Below are 16393 nucleotides of genomic sequence, written 5' to 3' on the forward strand. Positions count from 1 at the left end.
AATCAAGGTTATGAAATTGCTCACAAACAGTGTCCAGAATATCTTGCTGCCAGTTTTGTCAAGGTTGGGAACCAAAGCAATCATAGTACTAGGGGGAGAGAGCACAACTTTGTAGTACCCACAGTCAGTGGCCAGGCTTCAAACACCTTTTAATGTGATCGCTACCATGCCTAACCCTTCTTGGGTAGGGTAGGTGCCTGAGCCCGAGCCTTTAGCTCATAAGACTGTCATTCCCATTTGTCCCCTTCGGGCGGGGATGGCAGACCAGAGAGGCCTAGCTTGTGGCTAGGCCTGGGGACAGTTGGTCCCAAAGATGAGGAAGTACTTGTGCCTCCTCCCATGGAAGACTTAGGTCTCAGACACTCCCTAAAGAGGGAGCCAAGGCCGGGCCACCACTTGGAAAAGGCCCGGGCCGGGAGAATACCGGCTAATCTTTAATAATAATAATAACCTTTTATTGTACAGCAATAAAGGAATGGAACAGACTGTCCGCATATGTCAAAGCCAGTCATAGCATGAACCAGTTCAGGAAGAGTGCCAAAAAGTGTCTGATGAATGTAGCTACAGAAAGGGAAGGGAATGATTTTTTATTTTTTTTAGCTAACATACGTGTAATTTTACCTTATTCCTAGTAATGACCCTCGTATTGTAGATAGTCTTAATGACCCTCGTGTAGTAGATAGTCTTAATAGTATGATAATAAAATATTATCTCCTTTATAGAATAATAAGAAGATATTATAACCTTTATATTATAATAATAAGGCAAAAAGGACCCTAATGGCCCGGTGGCCTGGTGGCTAAAGCTCCCGCTTCACACACGGAGGGCCCGGGTTCGATTCCCGGCGGGTGGAAACATTCGACACGTTTCCTTACACCTGTTGTCCTGTTCACCTAGCAGCAAAATAGGTACCTGGGTGTTAGTCGACTGGTGTGGGTCGCATCCTGGGGGAAATAAGTTAGACAGTCCTCGATGACGCACTGACTTTCTTGGGTTACTTATCCTGGGTGGCTAACCCTCCGGGGTTAAAAATCCGAACGAAATCTTATCTTATCTGTCACTCTGACTTTTTTGTTATCCCAGGTTCTCTACACATATGCTGCTATGTATGATAATCTATGTTCACTGCCGTCATGTTGACGGCAGTGAAGGGACTTGAGCTAGAGTTCGTCACGGCCACGCTAGCTGGAGATTCGTCTGTAAAAACTTGCATTTGTGGTCACAGAGGTGCCTGTGCTAACTTTCCTATGGTGTAGAAATATACCTAGTTGGATGAATCTTATTGTGGCTAGCTGGTCTAGTGGCTAACGCGACGGGCTGGAGTTTTGAGACTCTATGACCGCGGGTTCAATCCCGGCCGGGGGTATGGTTTATTTGCAATCGTGTCATTACGATTTCTTGAGTCTTATACTTTCCACATCCCCCTCCCCCACAGGCGCTGCATAATCCTACGGGTTTAGCTCTCCCTCTTGATTATAATAATCCAGAGTGATGATACAGCACTTGCCCCATTGAAAACCAGCCAAGACAAGAAGACCATGGCGGCTAAGACCTGTTATAAGACCGATAAGACTGTCTTCAGCATGCCTGTGATGGAGAAAAAAAGACCGACATGAGATTCAAGACATGTTGGCGGTCGGATGAAAGCCACCTGAAGCCGGACTGCACAATCCTGAAGTGTAAATGGAAGATCTCCGTGTCCTGGTATCTACAGCCAGTTCCTCAGCGTATCATAACGTTACTGAAATACAGTACAGACAAGTTGTGTAATATATTATTTTGTCACACAAGTGTCATGTTAATGGTATACCATACCGACATGTCAGTGAATATTCAACTTGTTGGTATTATAGTCATTAATTATAAGTGTGGAAAATAATTTTCCAATATTATGCTGTGAAAATAAACCTGATTAAAAATGTATTTTTAAAAGAAGAGAATGGAGTGGACAGGGAAGCTGCGCCTGCGCAGAGGAGACTCGCCATTGTGTTTTGAATGAGCCAAGAAAACGTTAGTAAAACTGGGAAGAATTTTCGTCCTCTAGAGGTAAAATTGGGCTGACACCTCTCAAATAGGAGGCGAAATTGTTGGATGTGCATTCCTGCATAACTTGAGATATCAGGCGACTGGACAAGACAGCTCCAGGAACCTCAGATAAGTGTGATGTTTTAACTCTGGCCAGTGTTATTTTCATGTATTGACAGTGAGGTTTTCTGAGTATGATATAACTTAATCTCCAGTCAAATTGGTGAGTGATATTAAGATATATTCTCCTTCTGTTATGTAAATGTGCATGTATATATTCATTATTAATTTTAATATACAGTCCACAAATTTATATATTTACCAGAATTCCTGGTGTATGTACATTTCATTTGTAATTAATAGGTCTAGAGCAACTTGTGGATATGACAGTGGTAGGTATCGAAGGGGGACATTTTTGTGACCTAGGTGTCCCAAATTCCTACTTGTCTATGTAACTCTGATAAATAATAATTATCTTTGTTATCATTTACTGTTATGTACATAATGAGTTACATTCAGATAAATGCAATTTTCCAAAATAAGGTAGAGATAATAAAAAATCCGGGAAAAAGGAATTGATGTGCAATTGCTATGGATCCCATCACACATTGGATTACTCCTTCATGATAATGTTGATATGTTAGCCAAGAAGAGTACTCTGACGGAGAATGTAGAATATAACTTTCGTATATCTTTCATTAGGAATAATATTAAGAGAGAAGTAAATAATGAAAATGATATAGAAATGCAGTTAGAAGCCTGAGTAGATCTATAACCCACTATAACATGAACGTAGATAAGTATGTCTATGGAGCAACTTGCAATATGAAAAGACTGACTGATGTTGTAGTGGCCAGGCTTAGGCTTGGTTACAAGTACTTCTGGCAGTTTGAGAGACACAGATGATCAAACTAAGTGCAAATTATGTGATCAGGCATATGGTCACTGTCTTGAACACTATGTGCTTAATTGTCCACTTATTGAGGAATATAGAGATAGAAGTATAAGAACTTATGTGACATGTCAGGACAGTGTGTGTGTGTGTGTGTGTGTGTGTGTGTGTGTGTGTGTGTGTGTGTGTGTGTGTGTGTGTGTGTGTGTGTGTGTGTGTGTGTGGTGTGTGTGACTCAACAATCAATATTTGCACCAATAACTCATTACAGTTGTGACCGGGTGTGGAAGTGTGAATTGCTCATTACTCTATAATTTGTTCATGATTGTAGCCAAAGTATAAACGTAAGTAACCATTCTACAGAATTCATTACCTTTGTAACTTGTGAGCTCATTACCTTTGTACCTAGTTCAGCTATCAAAACTTTGGGGGCCCAGTCCCTGGACCCATTACGTACCTCTGTAATCTGTAAATACCTTTGTAACTTGTCATGATTGTGACCAGACTTACCTGGAGTTCATTACCTTTGTAAATTGTGAGTTCATTACCTTTGTAAATTGTGAGTTCATTACCTTTGTAAATTGTGAGTTCATTGCCTCTGTAACTTGCTCAGCTATCAAAACTTTGGAGTCCAGTCCCTGGACCAATTATGTACCTCTGTAATCTTTTGACTACCGCCCACAGGATGGGTATGGGGTGCATAATAAACATATTAAACTAACTAACATGTCAGGATATCTTATTAATGAACATAAGATACCAGATATACTAAGCAAGTTTCCTAAATTTGCTTGTAACAGATAAGTGAACTGTAGATATGTAGATATAAATGCAAATGTACACCTGTTAACCCTTTTGGAGACTGGTTTCTAGGCCTTTTGTGTATCCATATGCTCTCGCCCTACCATCCACAGGATGGATGTGGGGTGCACAACTAGCCACTTCGGTGACAAAATCTAAAAGATCTAGTCATTAATATAATACTTGTCCTCAGTGTAACAATACGAGCAGTAACTATTATTACAATCAAAACTAAGAGATAAACCCTTAAGGGTCAATATGAGCAATTACGTGCAAGGAATGACGAGCAGTGATGTGCGTTGCCTCAACTGGTGGCGATGGTGGGTACCAGGAAGCATTCTTGCCCTGGCATTGACACGACATTCCTCAGAGTACCTTTTCAAGGGAAGGTCCTTGTTACTGGTGAAGGATTCTTGGTTGAGTTACCCTCTCTTTTCTCAGATCAAACTTGATTATCTCTCGTTCTCGAGATGCAATATGACCCTTACGGGTTTAGTGTTTCCTCCCATAAAGGGAGACAGTGCTGTCGAGGGTGTACCGCCCACAGGATGGGTATGGGGTGCATAAACATATTAAACTAACTTCAAGAAATGTCCAGGTCTTTTATCTATTGGCATACAATCTTCCGTCACGGGAAATAATTAAATAACTTTATTCATTGTAAGTTGCTCATAATTACTGTCGGGTACCTAAAGACAATCATGATTCACTAAATGAATCATGATATATAGGCTACATTGTTATATTTATGAGACTGAATTCATGACTGTGTAAGCAATAAATTTTAAGCAGTTAATTACTACTGTAACATGCTGAGCAAAAAAAAAAAAAAGTTAGGACCTACTCCCTAAACCCATTACTTGTCTCTGCACTCCGTACCTACAGGATGGGTACGAGATACGTATTACGGGTGTTAAACTAAACTGCAAAAGCCTACTTGAAGGAGAGAAGGAATCCCCAGGCTTGTCATCAAAGAGTTTTCTTCATCTGCAGTGCCGGGTCCTGTGACTTGATCAAACTAATAGAGAACGACGTAGTAGAGAGCACGGTGGAGCACAAGCGGGAGGAGTTGCCGGATCAGCTCCAGGGGTGATGTTATTCTATACAGAGCTGTTTCCTGACCTGAATGAGCCAGAAGTGAAGAACGTGCCAAAGATCACGGTGGATGATGGCAGGGAAATTGCCACAGCACCAGGATGTGCACCGCTGTATACTGACAAACGAAGTCAGAATTTCTAGTCCGTCCTATGAATATCCGGGATATTAACTTAGTACCCGGGGTAGTAACTTAATACACGGGGTAGTAACATAATACCCGGGGTAGTAACTTAATACCCGGGGTTTTATTACCTTATTACCTGGGTATAAAGTTTTAATATCCGGAGTAGGAACTTTTAATATCCGGAGAAGGAAGTTTTAGTATCTAGAGTATAAACTGTTAATATCCGGGGTATTAGCATAATAACTTAATACCTATCGCACGTATTAACTCAGGACCCGGAGTATTAAATTTTAATGCCTGTGGAGTTAACTTTTATCACCCAGGACATTAACTTGTAATAACCTGGTATCAGATATGAAAATGCAGTTTTCAGCCTATGACAGGAGTTGTTACGGGCCACCTCAGCATCTGCACCTGTGATGGCCCGCACCTGTGGTGGCCCGTAACAACTCATAAGTTGCTTTGACTTTAGCTTATCCTAGGTATTTTACACACATGCTACTTGGTATGCGAACTGTATTTATGTGTACCTAAATAAATTTACTTATACACTAGTTTATCCAGGTCACTAGCCAACATACCCATTTTCCGATGTTATCATTTATCCTAGTACGGAGTGTTTTAATGTCTGTCTGCTATTGAACTTCATGTTACGAAAACTTACTTTAACGTATGTAGAGTACTGCGTTTACATTTCATTACCATGTTACCTGCTGCACTAATTTTCTACAGTTAGAAAAGTACTTTGTAGAACACTACAAATTACCTATACCTGGAGAGGATTTCGGGGGTCAACGCCCCCTCGGCCCGGTCTGTGACCAGGCCTCGTGGTGGATCAGGGCTTGATCATCCAGGTTGTTACTGTTGGCCGCACGCAACCCGACGTACGAGCCACAGCTCGGCTGGTCAGGTACTGACTTTAGGGCCCGGTGGCCTGGTGGCTAAAGCTCCCGCTTCACACACGGAGGGCCCGGGTTCGATTCCCGGCGGGTGGAAACATTTCGACACGTTTCCTTACACCTGTTGTCCTGTTCACCTAGCAGCAAATAGGTACCTGGGTGTTAGTCGACTGGTGTGGGTCGCATCCTGGGGGACAAGATTAAGGACCCCAATGGAAATAAGTTAGACAGTCCTCGATGACGCACTGACTTTCTTGGGTTATCCTGGGTGGCTAACCCTCCGGGGTTAAAAATCCGAACGAAATCTTATCTTATCTTATCTGTCCAGTGCCTTCTTGAAGACAGCCAGGGGTTTATTGGTAATCTTCCTTATGCATGCTGAGAAGAAGTTGAACAGTCTTGGGCCCCTGACACTTACTGTGTTGTGTTTTATCGTACTAGTGGCGCACCTACTTTTCACTGGGGGATATTGAATCGTCTGCCGAGTCTTTTGATTTCATAGAGAGTGAATTTCGTGTGCAAGTTTGGTACTAATCTCTAGGATTTTCCAAGTGTATATAATCATGTATCTCTCCCACCTGCATTCCAGGGAGTACAGGTTGAGGAACTTCAAGCGTTCCCAGTAACTGAGGTGTTTTATCGCAGTTATGCGTGCCTTGAAGGTTCTCTACATTTTCTGGGTCAGCAATTTCACCTGCCTTGAAAGGTGCTGTTAGTGTGCAGCAATATTCCAGCCTAGATAGAACAAGCGACCTGAAGAGTGTCATCATGGGCATGACATCCTTAGTTTTGAAGGTTCTCATTATCCATCCTGTCATTTTTCTAGCAGATTCGATTGATACAATGTTGTGGTCTTTGAAAGTGAGGTCCTCTGACATTATCACTCCCAGGTCTTTTGCATTAGTTTATCGCTCTATTGTGTTGTTGGAATTTGTTTTATACTCCGATATAGTTTTAATTTCCTCACGTTTTCCATGTCGGAGTAATTGATAATTCTCATCATTGAACTTCATATTGTTTTCTGCGGCCCATTTAAAGATTTGGTTGATGTCCGCCTGGAGTCTTGCAGTGTCTTCAAAGGAGGACACTGCCATGCAAATTCGGGTGTCATCCGCCAAGGAAAACACGGTGCTGTGGCTTACATCCCTGTCTATATCAGATATGAGGGAGTAAGTAAGTAAGTAAGAAGTTTATTCAGGTATACACAAATACAGTTACATAGATTATCATACATAGCAGCATATGTGTAGAGAGCCTAGGATAACCCAAAAAAGTCAGAGTGGAACAGGATGGGAGCAAGTACTGTCCCCTGTGGGGCAGAGCTCTTCACAGTAGCCGCTTCGGACTTTACTCTTTTTACTACTACTCTTTATGTTCTGTTTGTTAAGAAATTATAGATCCATCTATAATTTTGTGCGCTATTACACTATGGTCACGCTTGCCAAAGGCTTTTGCAAAATCTATGGATCCTACATCTGCATTTTGTTTGTCTTCTAGAGTATCCAGGACCTTATCATAGTGGTCCAATAGTTGGGATAGGCAGGAGCGACCTGCTCTATACGCATGTTGGTGATCTTGCTTCTTAGAATCCTTTCAAAGATTATTATGATATGGGATGTTAGCGCTGTCATTCACGACACTGTACACGTGTACGTCAGGCCCATATTGGAGTATTCAGCACCAGTAAGGAACCCACACCTGGTCAAACACGTCAAGAAATTGGGGAAAATGCAAAGATTTGCAGCAAGACTAGTCCCGGAACTGAGGGGGGTTGTCTGACGAGGAGAGGTTAAGAGAACTTAACCTGACAACATTCGAGGACAAGAGGAATAGGGAAGACATGATAACGGCATATAAAATACTGAGAGGAATTGGCAAGGTGGATTGGGACAAAATGTTTCAGTGATGTGACACAGCAACAAGGGGTCACAACTGGAAGCTGAAAACTCAGATGAGTCACAGCGATGTTAGGAAGTATTTCTTCAGTCACAGAGTTGTCAGGAAGCACAACAATCTGGAGAGTGATGTAGTAGAGGCAGTATCCATACACAGCTTTAAGAAAAGGTACGATAAGGCTCATGGAGCAGGAAGTGAACCTAGTAGCGACCAGCGAAGAGGCGGGGCCAGGAGCTATGAATTGACCCCTGCAACCACAATTAGGCAAGTACAATAAGGTGAGTACACACACACACACATGTGGTAATGCTTTATTTACAGTGAGCAAAGTTAGGGTATTTTTTCCAGAATGGTGTGTAATATACCACTATGAACATTTCTGAGTTGTCTCTGAATACATTAATATTATTGCACTCCAGTGCATAATGACGCAAGGTGTGACAATAGTCCATCTGACAAAGTTTACATTTCGTTTGGTCTACATCTGGTGGTGGTGATTTAACCTGCCAAAGATACTCGTAACCCAGTCGGAGCTGGGCGGAAGTGACATCCAAGAGTCTGCTTATTTTGTTGGATGCACCATAGACATGTGGATCCTCCTGCATGATAAAATGATGATAGATCGACTGACTGGTGTCAGTCTCCATCAGTCTTAAATTAATAAAGTTCAGTTGAAGTTCTTTTCGTATTGTGGAAAATTGCATTTATCTGAATGTAGCTAATTATGTACATAACAGTAAATGATAACAAAGATAATTATTATTTATCAATGTTACATAGACAAGTAGAAATTTGGGACACCTAGGTCGCAAAAATGTCCCCCTTCGATACCTACCACTGTCATAACCACAAGTTGCTCTGGACCTATTAATTAAATGAAATATACATACACCAGGAATACTGGTAAATATATAAATTTGTGGACTGTATATTAAAAATAATAAATGGTTATATATATACACAATTACATAACAGAAGGAAAATATATCTTAATATTACTAAAACAACAGACATAGCCCCACTCTACAAAGGGGGCAGTAAAGCAACAGCAAAGAACTACAGACCAATATCACTAACATCCCATATCATAAAAATCTTTGAAAGGGTCCTAAGAAGCAAGATCACCACCCATCTAGAAACCCATCAGTTACACAACCCAGGGCAACATGGGTTTAGAACAGGTCGCTCCTGTCTGTCTCAACTATTGGATCATTACGACAAGGTCCTAAATGCACTAGAAGACAAAAAGAATGCAGATGTAATATATACAGACTTTGCAAAAGCCTTCGACAAGTGTGACCATGGCGTAATAGCGCACAAAATGCGTGCTAAAGGAATAACAGGAAAAGTCGGTCGATGGATCTATAATTTCCTCACTAACAGAACACAGAGAGTAGTCGTCAACAGAGTAAAGTCCGAGGCAGCTACGGTGAAAAGCTCTGTTTCACAAGGCACAGTACTCGCTCCCATCTTGTTCCTCATCCTCATATCCGACATAGACAAGGATGTCAGCCACAGCACCGTGTCTTCCTTTGCAGATGACACCCGAATCTGCATGACAGTGTCTTCCATTGCAGACACTGCAAGGCTCCAGGCGGACATCAACCAAATCTTTCAGTGGGCTGCAGAAAACAATATGAAGTTCAACGATGAGAAATTTCAATTACTCAGATATGGTAAACACGAGGAAATTAAATCTTCATCAGAATACAAAACAAATTCTGGCCACAAAATAGAGCGAAACACCAACGTCAAAGACCTGGGAGTGATCATGTCGGAGGATCTCACCTTCAAGGACCATAATATTGTTGCAGTAATAACACCAGGAGGCAGCTCTGATGAAAACTCACACTCACACGAGCTTTTAAATCTCTGCACAAAATTCAATTTAAACCAGCAAATAATAGAGCCTACTAGACTGGAGAATACACTAGACCTCATATTCACTAACAATGATGATCTGATAAGAAATGTCACCATATCAAAAACAATATACTCAGATCACAACATAATTGAGGTTCAGACATGTATGCGAGGAGCCCCAGACCGACAAAATGAGACTAGTCACGAGGGAGCATTCACCAAATTCAACTTCAATAACAAAAACATAAAGTGGGACCAAGTAAACCAAGTCCTAACCGATATAAGCTGGGAAGATATACTAAGCAACACAGACCCAAACTTATGCCTAGAACAGATTAACTCGGTGGCACTCGATGTATGCACAAGGCTTATTCCTCTAAGAAAAAGGAGGAGTAGATGTAAAATAGAAAGAGACAGGCGCTCCCTTTACAGGTGACGGAAAAGAATAACAGAGCGGCTAAAAGAGGTCAATATATCTGAAATGCGCAGGGAGACACTGGTCAGAGAAATAGCAAGCATCGAACTTAAGCTAAAAGAATCCTTTAGGAGTCAGGAATCGCGGGAAGAACTAAAAGCTATAAATGAAATCGAAAGAAACCCAAAGTATTTCTTCTCCTATGCCAAATCAAAATCGAGAACAACGCCCAGTATTGGGCCCCTACTTAAACAAGATGGGTCCTACACAGATGACAGCAAGGAAATGAGTGAGCTACTCAAGTCCCAATATGACTCAGTTTTTAGCAAGCCGCTAACCAGACTGAGAGTCGAAGATCAAAATGAATTTTTTATGAGAGAGCCACAAAATTTGATTAACACAAGCCTATCCGATGTTATCCTGACGCCAAATGACTTCGAACAGGCGATAAATGACATGCCCATGCACTCTGCCCCAGGGCCAGACTCATGGAACTCTGTGTTCATCAAGAACTGCAAGAAGCCCCTATCACGAGCCTTTTCCATCCTATGGAGAGGGAGCATGGACACGGGGGTCGTCCCTCAGTTACTAAAAACAACAGACATAGCCCCACTCCACAAAGGGGGCAGTAAAGCAACAGCAAAGAACTACAGACCAATAGCACTAACATCCCATATCATAAAATCTTTGAAAGGGTCCTAAGAAGCAAGATCACCACCCATCTAGAAACCCATCAGTTACACAACCCAGGGCAACATGGGTTTAGAACAGGTCGCTCCTGTCTGTCTCAGCTACTGGATCACTACGACAAGGTCCTAAATGCACTAGAAGACAAAAAGAATGCAGATGTAATATATACAGACTTTGCAAAAGCCTTCGACAAGTGTGACCATGGCGTAATAGCGCACAAAATGCGTGCTAAAGGAATAACAGGAAAAGTCGGTCGATGGATCTATAATTTCCTCACTAACAGAACACAGAGAGTAGTCGTCAACAGAGTAAAGTCCGAGGCAGCTACGGTGAAAAGCTCTGTTCCACAAGGCACAGTACTAGCTCCCATCTTGTTCCTCATCCTCATATCCGACATAGACAAGGATGTCAGCCACAGCACCGTGTCTTCCTTTGCAGATGACACCCGAATCTGCATGACAGTGTCTTCCATTGCAGACACTGCAAGGCTCCAGGCGGACATCAACCAAATCTTTCAGTGGGCTGCAGAAAACAATATGAAGTTCAACGATGAGAAATTTCAATTACTCAGATATGGTAAACATGAGGAAATTAAATCTTCATCAGAGTACAAAACAAATTCTGGCCACGAAATAGAGCGAAACACCAACGTCAAAGACCTGGGAGTGATTATGTCGGAGGATCTCACCTTCAAGGACCATAACATTGTATCAATCGCATCTGCTAGAAAAATGACAGGATGGATAATGAGAACCTTCAAAACTAGGGAGGCCAAGCCCATGATGACACTCTTCAGGTCACTTGTTCTATCTAGGCTGGAATATTGCTGCACTCTAACAGCACCTTTCAAGGCAGGTGAAATTGCCGACCTAGAAAATGTACAGAGAACTTTCACGGCGCGCATAACGGAGATAAAACACCTCAATTACTGGGAGCGCTTGAGGTTTCTAAACCTGTATTCCCTGGAACGCAGGAGGGAGAGATACATGATTATATACACCTGGAAAATCCTAGAGGGACTAGTACCGAACTTGCACACGAAAATCACTCACTACGAAAGCAAAAGACTCGGCAGACGATGCACCATCCCCCCAATGAAAAGCAGGGGTGTCACTAGCACGTTAAGAGACCATACAATAAGTGTCAGGGGCCCGAGACTGTTCAACTGCCTCCCAGCACACATAAGGGGGATTACCAACAGACCCCTGGCAGTCTTCAAGCTGGCACTGGACAAGCACCTAAAGTCAGTTCCTGATCAGCCGGGCTGTGGCTCGTACGTTGGTTTGCGTGCAGCCAGCAGCAACAGCCTGGTTGATCAGGCGCTGATCCACCAGGAGGCCTGGTCACAGACCGGGCCGCGGGGGCGTTGACCCCCGAAACTCTCTCCAGGTAAATAACATTGTATCAATCGCATCTGCTAGAAAAATGACAGGATGGATAATGAGAACCTTCAAAACTAGGGAGGCCAAGCCCATGATGACACTCTTCAGGTCACTTGTTCTATCTAGGCTGGAATATTGCTGCACACTAACAGCACCTTTCAAGGCAGGTGAAATTGCTGACCTAGAAAATGTACGGAGAACCTTCACGGCGCGCATAACGGAGATAAAACGCCTCAATTACTGGGAGCGCTTGAGGTTCCTAAACCTGTATTCCCTGGAATGCAGGCGGGAGAGATACATGATTATATACACCTGGAAAATCCTAGAGGGACTAGTACCGAACTTGCACATGAAAATCACTCACTACGAAAGCAAAAGACTTGGCAGACGATGCACCATCCCCCAATGAAAAGAAGGGGTGTCACTAGCACGTTAAGAGACCAAACAATAAGTGTCAGGGGCCCAAGACTGTTCAACTGCCTCCCAGCATACATAAGGGGGATTACCAACAGACCCCTGGCAGTCTTCAAGCTGGCACTGGACAAGCACCTAAAGTCGGTTCCTGACCAGCCGGACTGTGGCTCGTACGTTGGTTTGCGTGCAGCCAGCAGCAACAGCCTGGTTGATTAGGCTCTGATCCACCAGGAGGCCTGGTCACAGACCGGGCCGCGGGGGCGTTGACCCCCGGAACTCTCTCCAGGTAAACTCCAGGTACTCACCAATTTGACTGGAGATTAATGTGTATCATACTCAGAAAACCTCACTCTAACTAAATCTATGAAAATAATGCTGGCCAGAATTACACACAAATCTAGAGAGCTTATCTGAGGTTCCTGGAGCTGTCTTGTCCAGTCGTCTGATATCTCAAGTTATGCAGGAATGCACCTCTAGAGCACGAAAAATTCTTCCCATTACACCAACGTTTGTACAAAATTCAAAACCAAGATGGCGAGTCTCCTCTCCGCAGACGCAGGCTTTCCGTTTTCTATGACAAATATTATTAAATACAGTATGGCCATCTATTTACATATAAATACTGAATTTCTGAAAAATATATACAGTATTTTCCACACGTATTATTGTTCTCAAAGTGCTAACTGACAACCCAAGATTGTAATCTACTCCCTCTTTGAAGGCATATAACTTAGTTCATCAGTTCTATCATGTATCTGAAGACCAATGCGAGATGGATCCACAGAAGGTGTACTTCGACTCCACTGTCTACAATCTTACCATACTGTTGTCTGGTTTCTGACACAAGCATGCCACAATTTATACTTAAGGAGTTGAGAGCATTTATTTATGATAGAAAATCAGTTGCAAGGAGTATGGGAAACAGTTCTGTTTGCACCAGTTTCTTTATGATAGTCATCACTCTGTATGACAACAGCAGCATTACCAGCTGCACCAGTGGAATGGTGTACCGAACCGTCAATATAAATTTGTGAAAGAGTATGCTGAGTGACTAAGTCACTAATACAGCTTAAGGCATCCTTCTTGGCTTCAAAGCGAAGCTTTGGTTGTCATTTAAGAAGCTTTTTCGGGTGGAAAGGGAGGGAACTGAGTAATTTTTACCACTGAACCTTTCATTGCTTGTTAATTTTAAGTTAATTTTAAGCCTGCCCATAATGCTCTGCATACAATGGGCTTTTGGCATGTACACCCAACTACTATAATTCGTTGTATAACTATGTATCATGTCCAAATAAAATATATGAATGAATGAATGAATAGCCCATTCTCATGGAGCGGGGAAGTGCAGCTGTTGCCTTACTTGACACTGATCATGTCTCTGGTTCATGCGGAGGTCAGTTCTAGTTTTTGCGATCCGTCTGGATAGGTGTCCACCAGTGATGAGGAAAGTTTGGAGGGCTTCTGTGCACGGGTTTAAATGGGCTTGTCTGAGCATATTGGCCCCAACGAGAACATTTCGTTCAGTGACAGTCTCTGATGCTTGGGATATCAAGCTTTTTCTGCATATTTAAAATTTTGACAGTACGAGAGCATTTTTTCCAGCCCTCCAAGTTTCCAGGCTGACACAAGAGCGAGTAGTGGTGCGGCATAATCAACCAATGATCCAATATAAAAAAAAAATACACCATTTTCACAGTTTTAACATTAGCACCATATTTGGAAGGAAAACCTGCCACAATTGTAGGTGCTCTCAGTCTTTCTTCGTATTGGCGACAGTCTTGTTACAGCAAGTCCAAGTAATGGGATCTCAAAGCCTAGATACCTATACTTGGTTACATATTCTAGTGGAGACCCATCACGCAACTGGATCCAGCGAACTATGCCTCTACCGGGAGGACGCCTGTTGAGCATCTTTATTTTCTCGGTAGAGATAATCAACCCTAGGTCCCGACACGAGGCTAGTATATGGTAAAGAATCTTTCGGGTGTTGGAGAATCCGGTGGTGTGAATCATTATATTACCAGCAAAGCTAATCATATGTTGTGGGTCGTATCCGGGGGAAATTTGTTTACATAAATTTGTTAGAAAGCTCTAGTCTTGCTAGAAGTCGTATTCTAGACACAATGGATACATTTGCACTGTGTCCAAAATTTGACTTTTGTTATTATCCTAGGTAATTTACACTTACATTATGTATGATAATTGCACTTATGTGTATCTGTACCTAAATACTCTTATAGACCGGGCCGCGGGGGCGATATATATATATATATATATATATATATATATATATATATATATATATATATATATATATATATATATATATATATATATATATATATATAACTGGGCTTTGGAGTTCCTCAAGGCAGTGAAGCTGCAGCTCATGCGGCAAGGGCCTACATCAGGGACCTACCAGAAGACAAGGCTGTAGTCAAACTTGATTTTAGAAATGCCTTTAATATGGTAAAGAGAGATGCTGTCTTGCCAGCTGTTCGGGATCGCTTCCCCAGTCTTTTTCCCTTCATTTCAGCCGGCTACAGCAAACCCTCAATTCTTTTGTTTGGAGAACATGAAATTCTCTCATCAGAAGGTGTTCAGCAGGGTGACCCACTAGCTCCACTTCTCTTCTGCTTGGCAGTAAGAGAACTAACTTCCAGCCTACGCAGCGAGCTCAACATCTGGTACCTGGATGATGGCACTCTGGCAGGTACTGAAGAGTCCCTGGTAGGGGACCTACAACTGGTGAAAACACAGGGAGAAGACTTGGGACTCATCCTCAATCCCTCCAAGTGTGAAATCATCACAGCGAACCAGGAAATAATCAATGCTGTGCGAAGAATCCTCCCAGAAGTCTCTACTACCACTCCGTCCAACAGTACCCTCTTGGGAGCACCGCTGGGTCACCAGGCCATCGACACAGTCCTCAAGGACAAATTGAATGACCTGATGAGAATGGAGGAGAGAATAAGCAATCTTGATGCCCATGATGCTCTGTATCTCCTCACAAGGTGCCTTACTATTCCAAGACTCACTTACTTCCTGAGGTGTGCACCCTCTTTTGACAACCCAACACTCGACGAATATGACGCACACCTGAGGTCAACCCTTAAGAAGGCACTGAACCTGTCACTAGAGGATCAGCAATGGGATCAGGCAACCCTCCCAGTGCGACTGGGAGGTATAGGGGTGCGCAAAGCAACGCATGTTGCTTTACCTGCTTTTCTGTCTTCGTGTTTGGCTTCCAGTGCATTAGTCAAGAAGATTGTTCCCGAACGCTTGAGAGACGTGGTAGGAGCTCAAGACCCCAGGTTTACTGAAGCAGCGATTCGGTGGGACACCCTTACAGATTCCTCCAGTAGACCAGCTCCTCCCAAAGAACACAAACAGTCCCACTGGGACAAACCGATCATGGAAAAAATCGCCAACACAATGCTCTCCAACGCCTCAGGAAAGGACAAAGCTCGTCTCCTGGCAGTGAAGGCACCACACTCAGGAGATTTCCTGTTAGCTGTTCCCAATTCCTCCTTGGGCACTCGACTAGACCCACAGGCCATTCGGATTGGTGTTGCTCTTCGCCTAGCCGCCCCCATCCTCACCGAACATAGGTGTATTTGCGGCAGGGCGACAGCTGATCAATTCGGACTTCATGGTCTCGTGTGTCACACAGCAGAAGGGAAGTATGCCAGGCATGAGGAGGTCAATGACATCATAAAGAGAAGCCTCGCCACAGCCCGTTGCCCAGCTCAACGGGAACCCCAAGTGCAGAGGTCTGACGGAAGTCAAAAGCGTCCTGATGGAGCCACTATGCTACCTTGGAAGGATGGAAAGCAGATTGCCTGGGACTACACATGTGCCGCCACATTGGCAGACACCTACTTGCCATACTCC

This window comes from Cherax quadricarinatus, unplaced genomic scaffold (assembly GCF_038502225.1).
Source record: "Cherax quadricarinatus isolate ZL_2023a unplaced genomic scaffold, ASM3850222v1 Contig3557, whole genome shotgun sequence".
Taxonomy (NCBI): Eukaryota; Metazoa; Arthropoda; class Malacostraca; order Decapoda; family Parastacidae; genus Cherax; species Cherax quadricarinatus.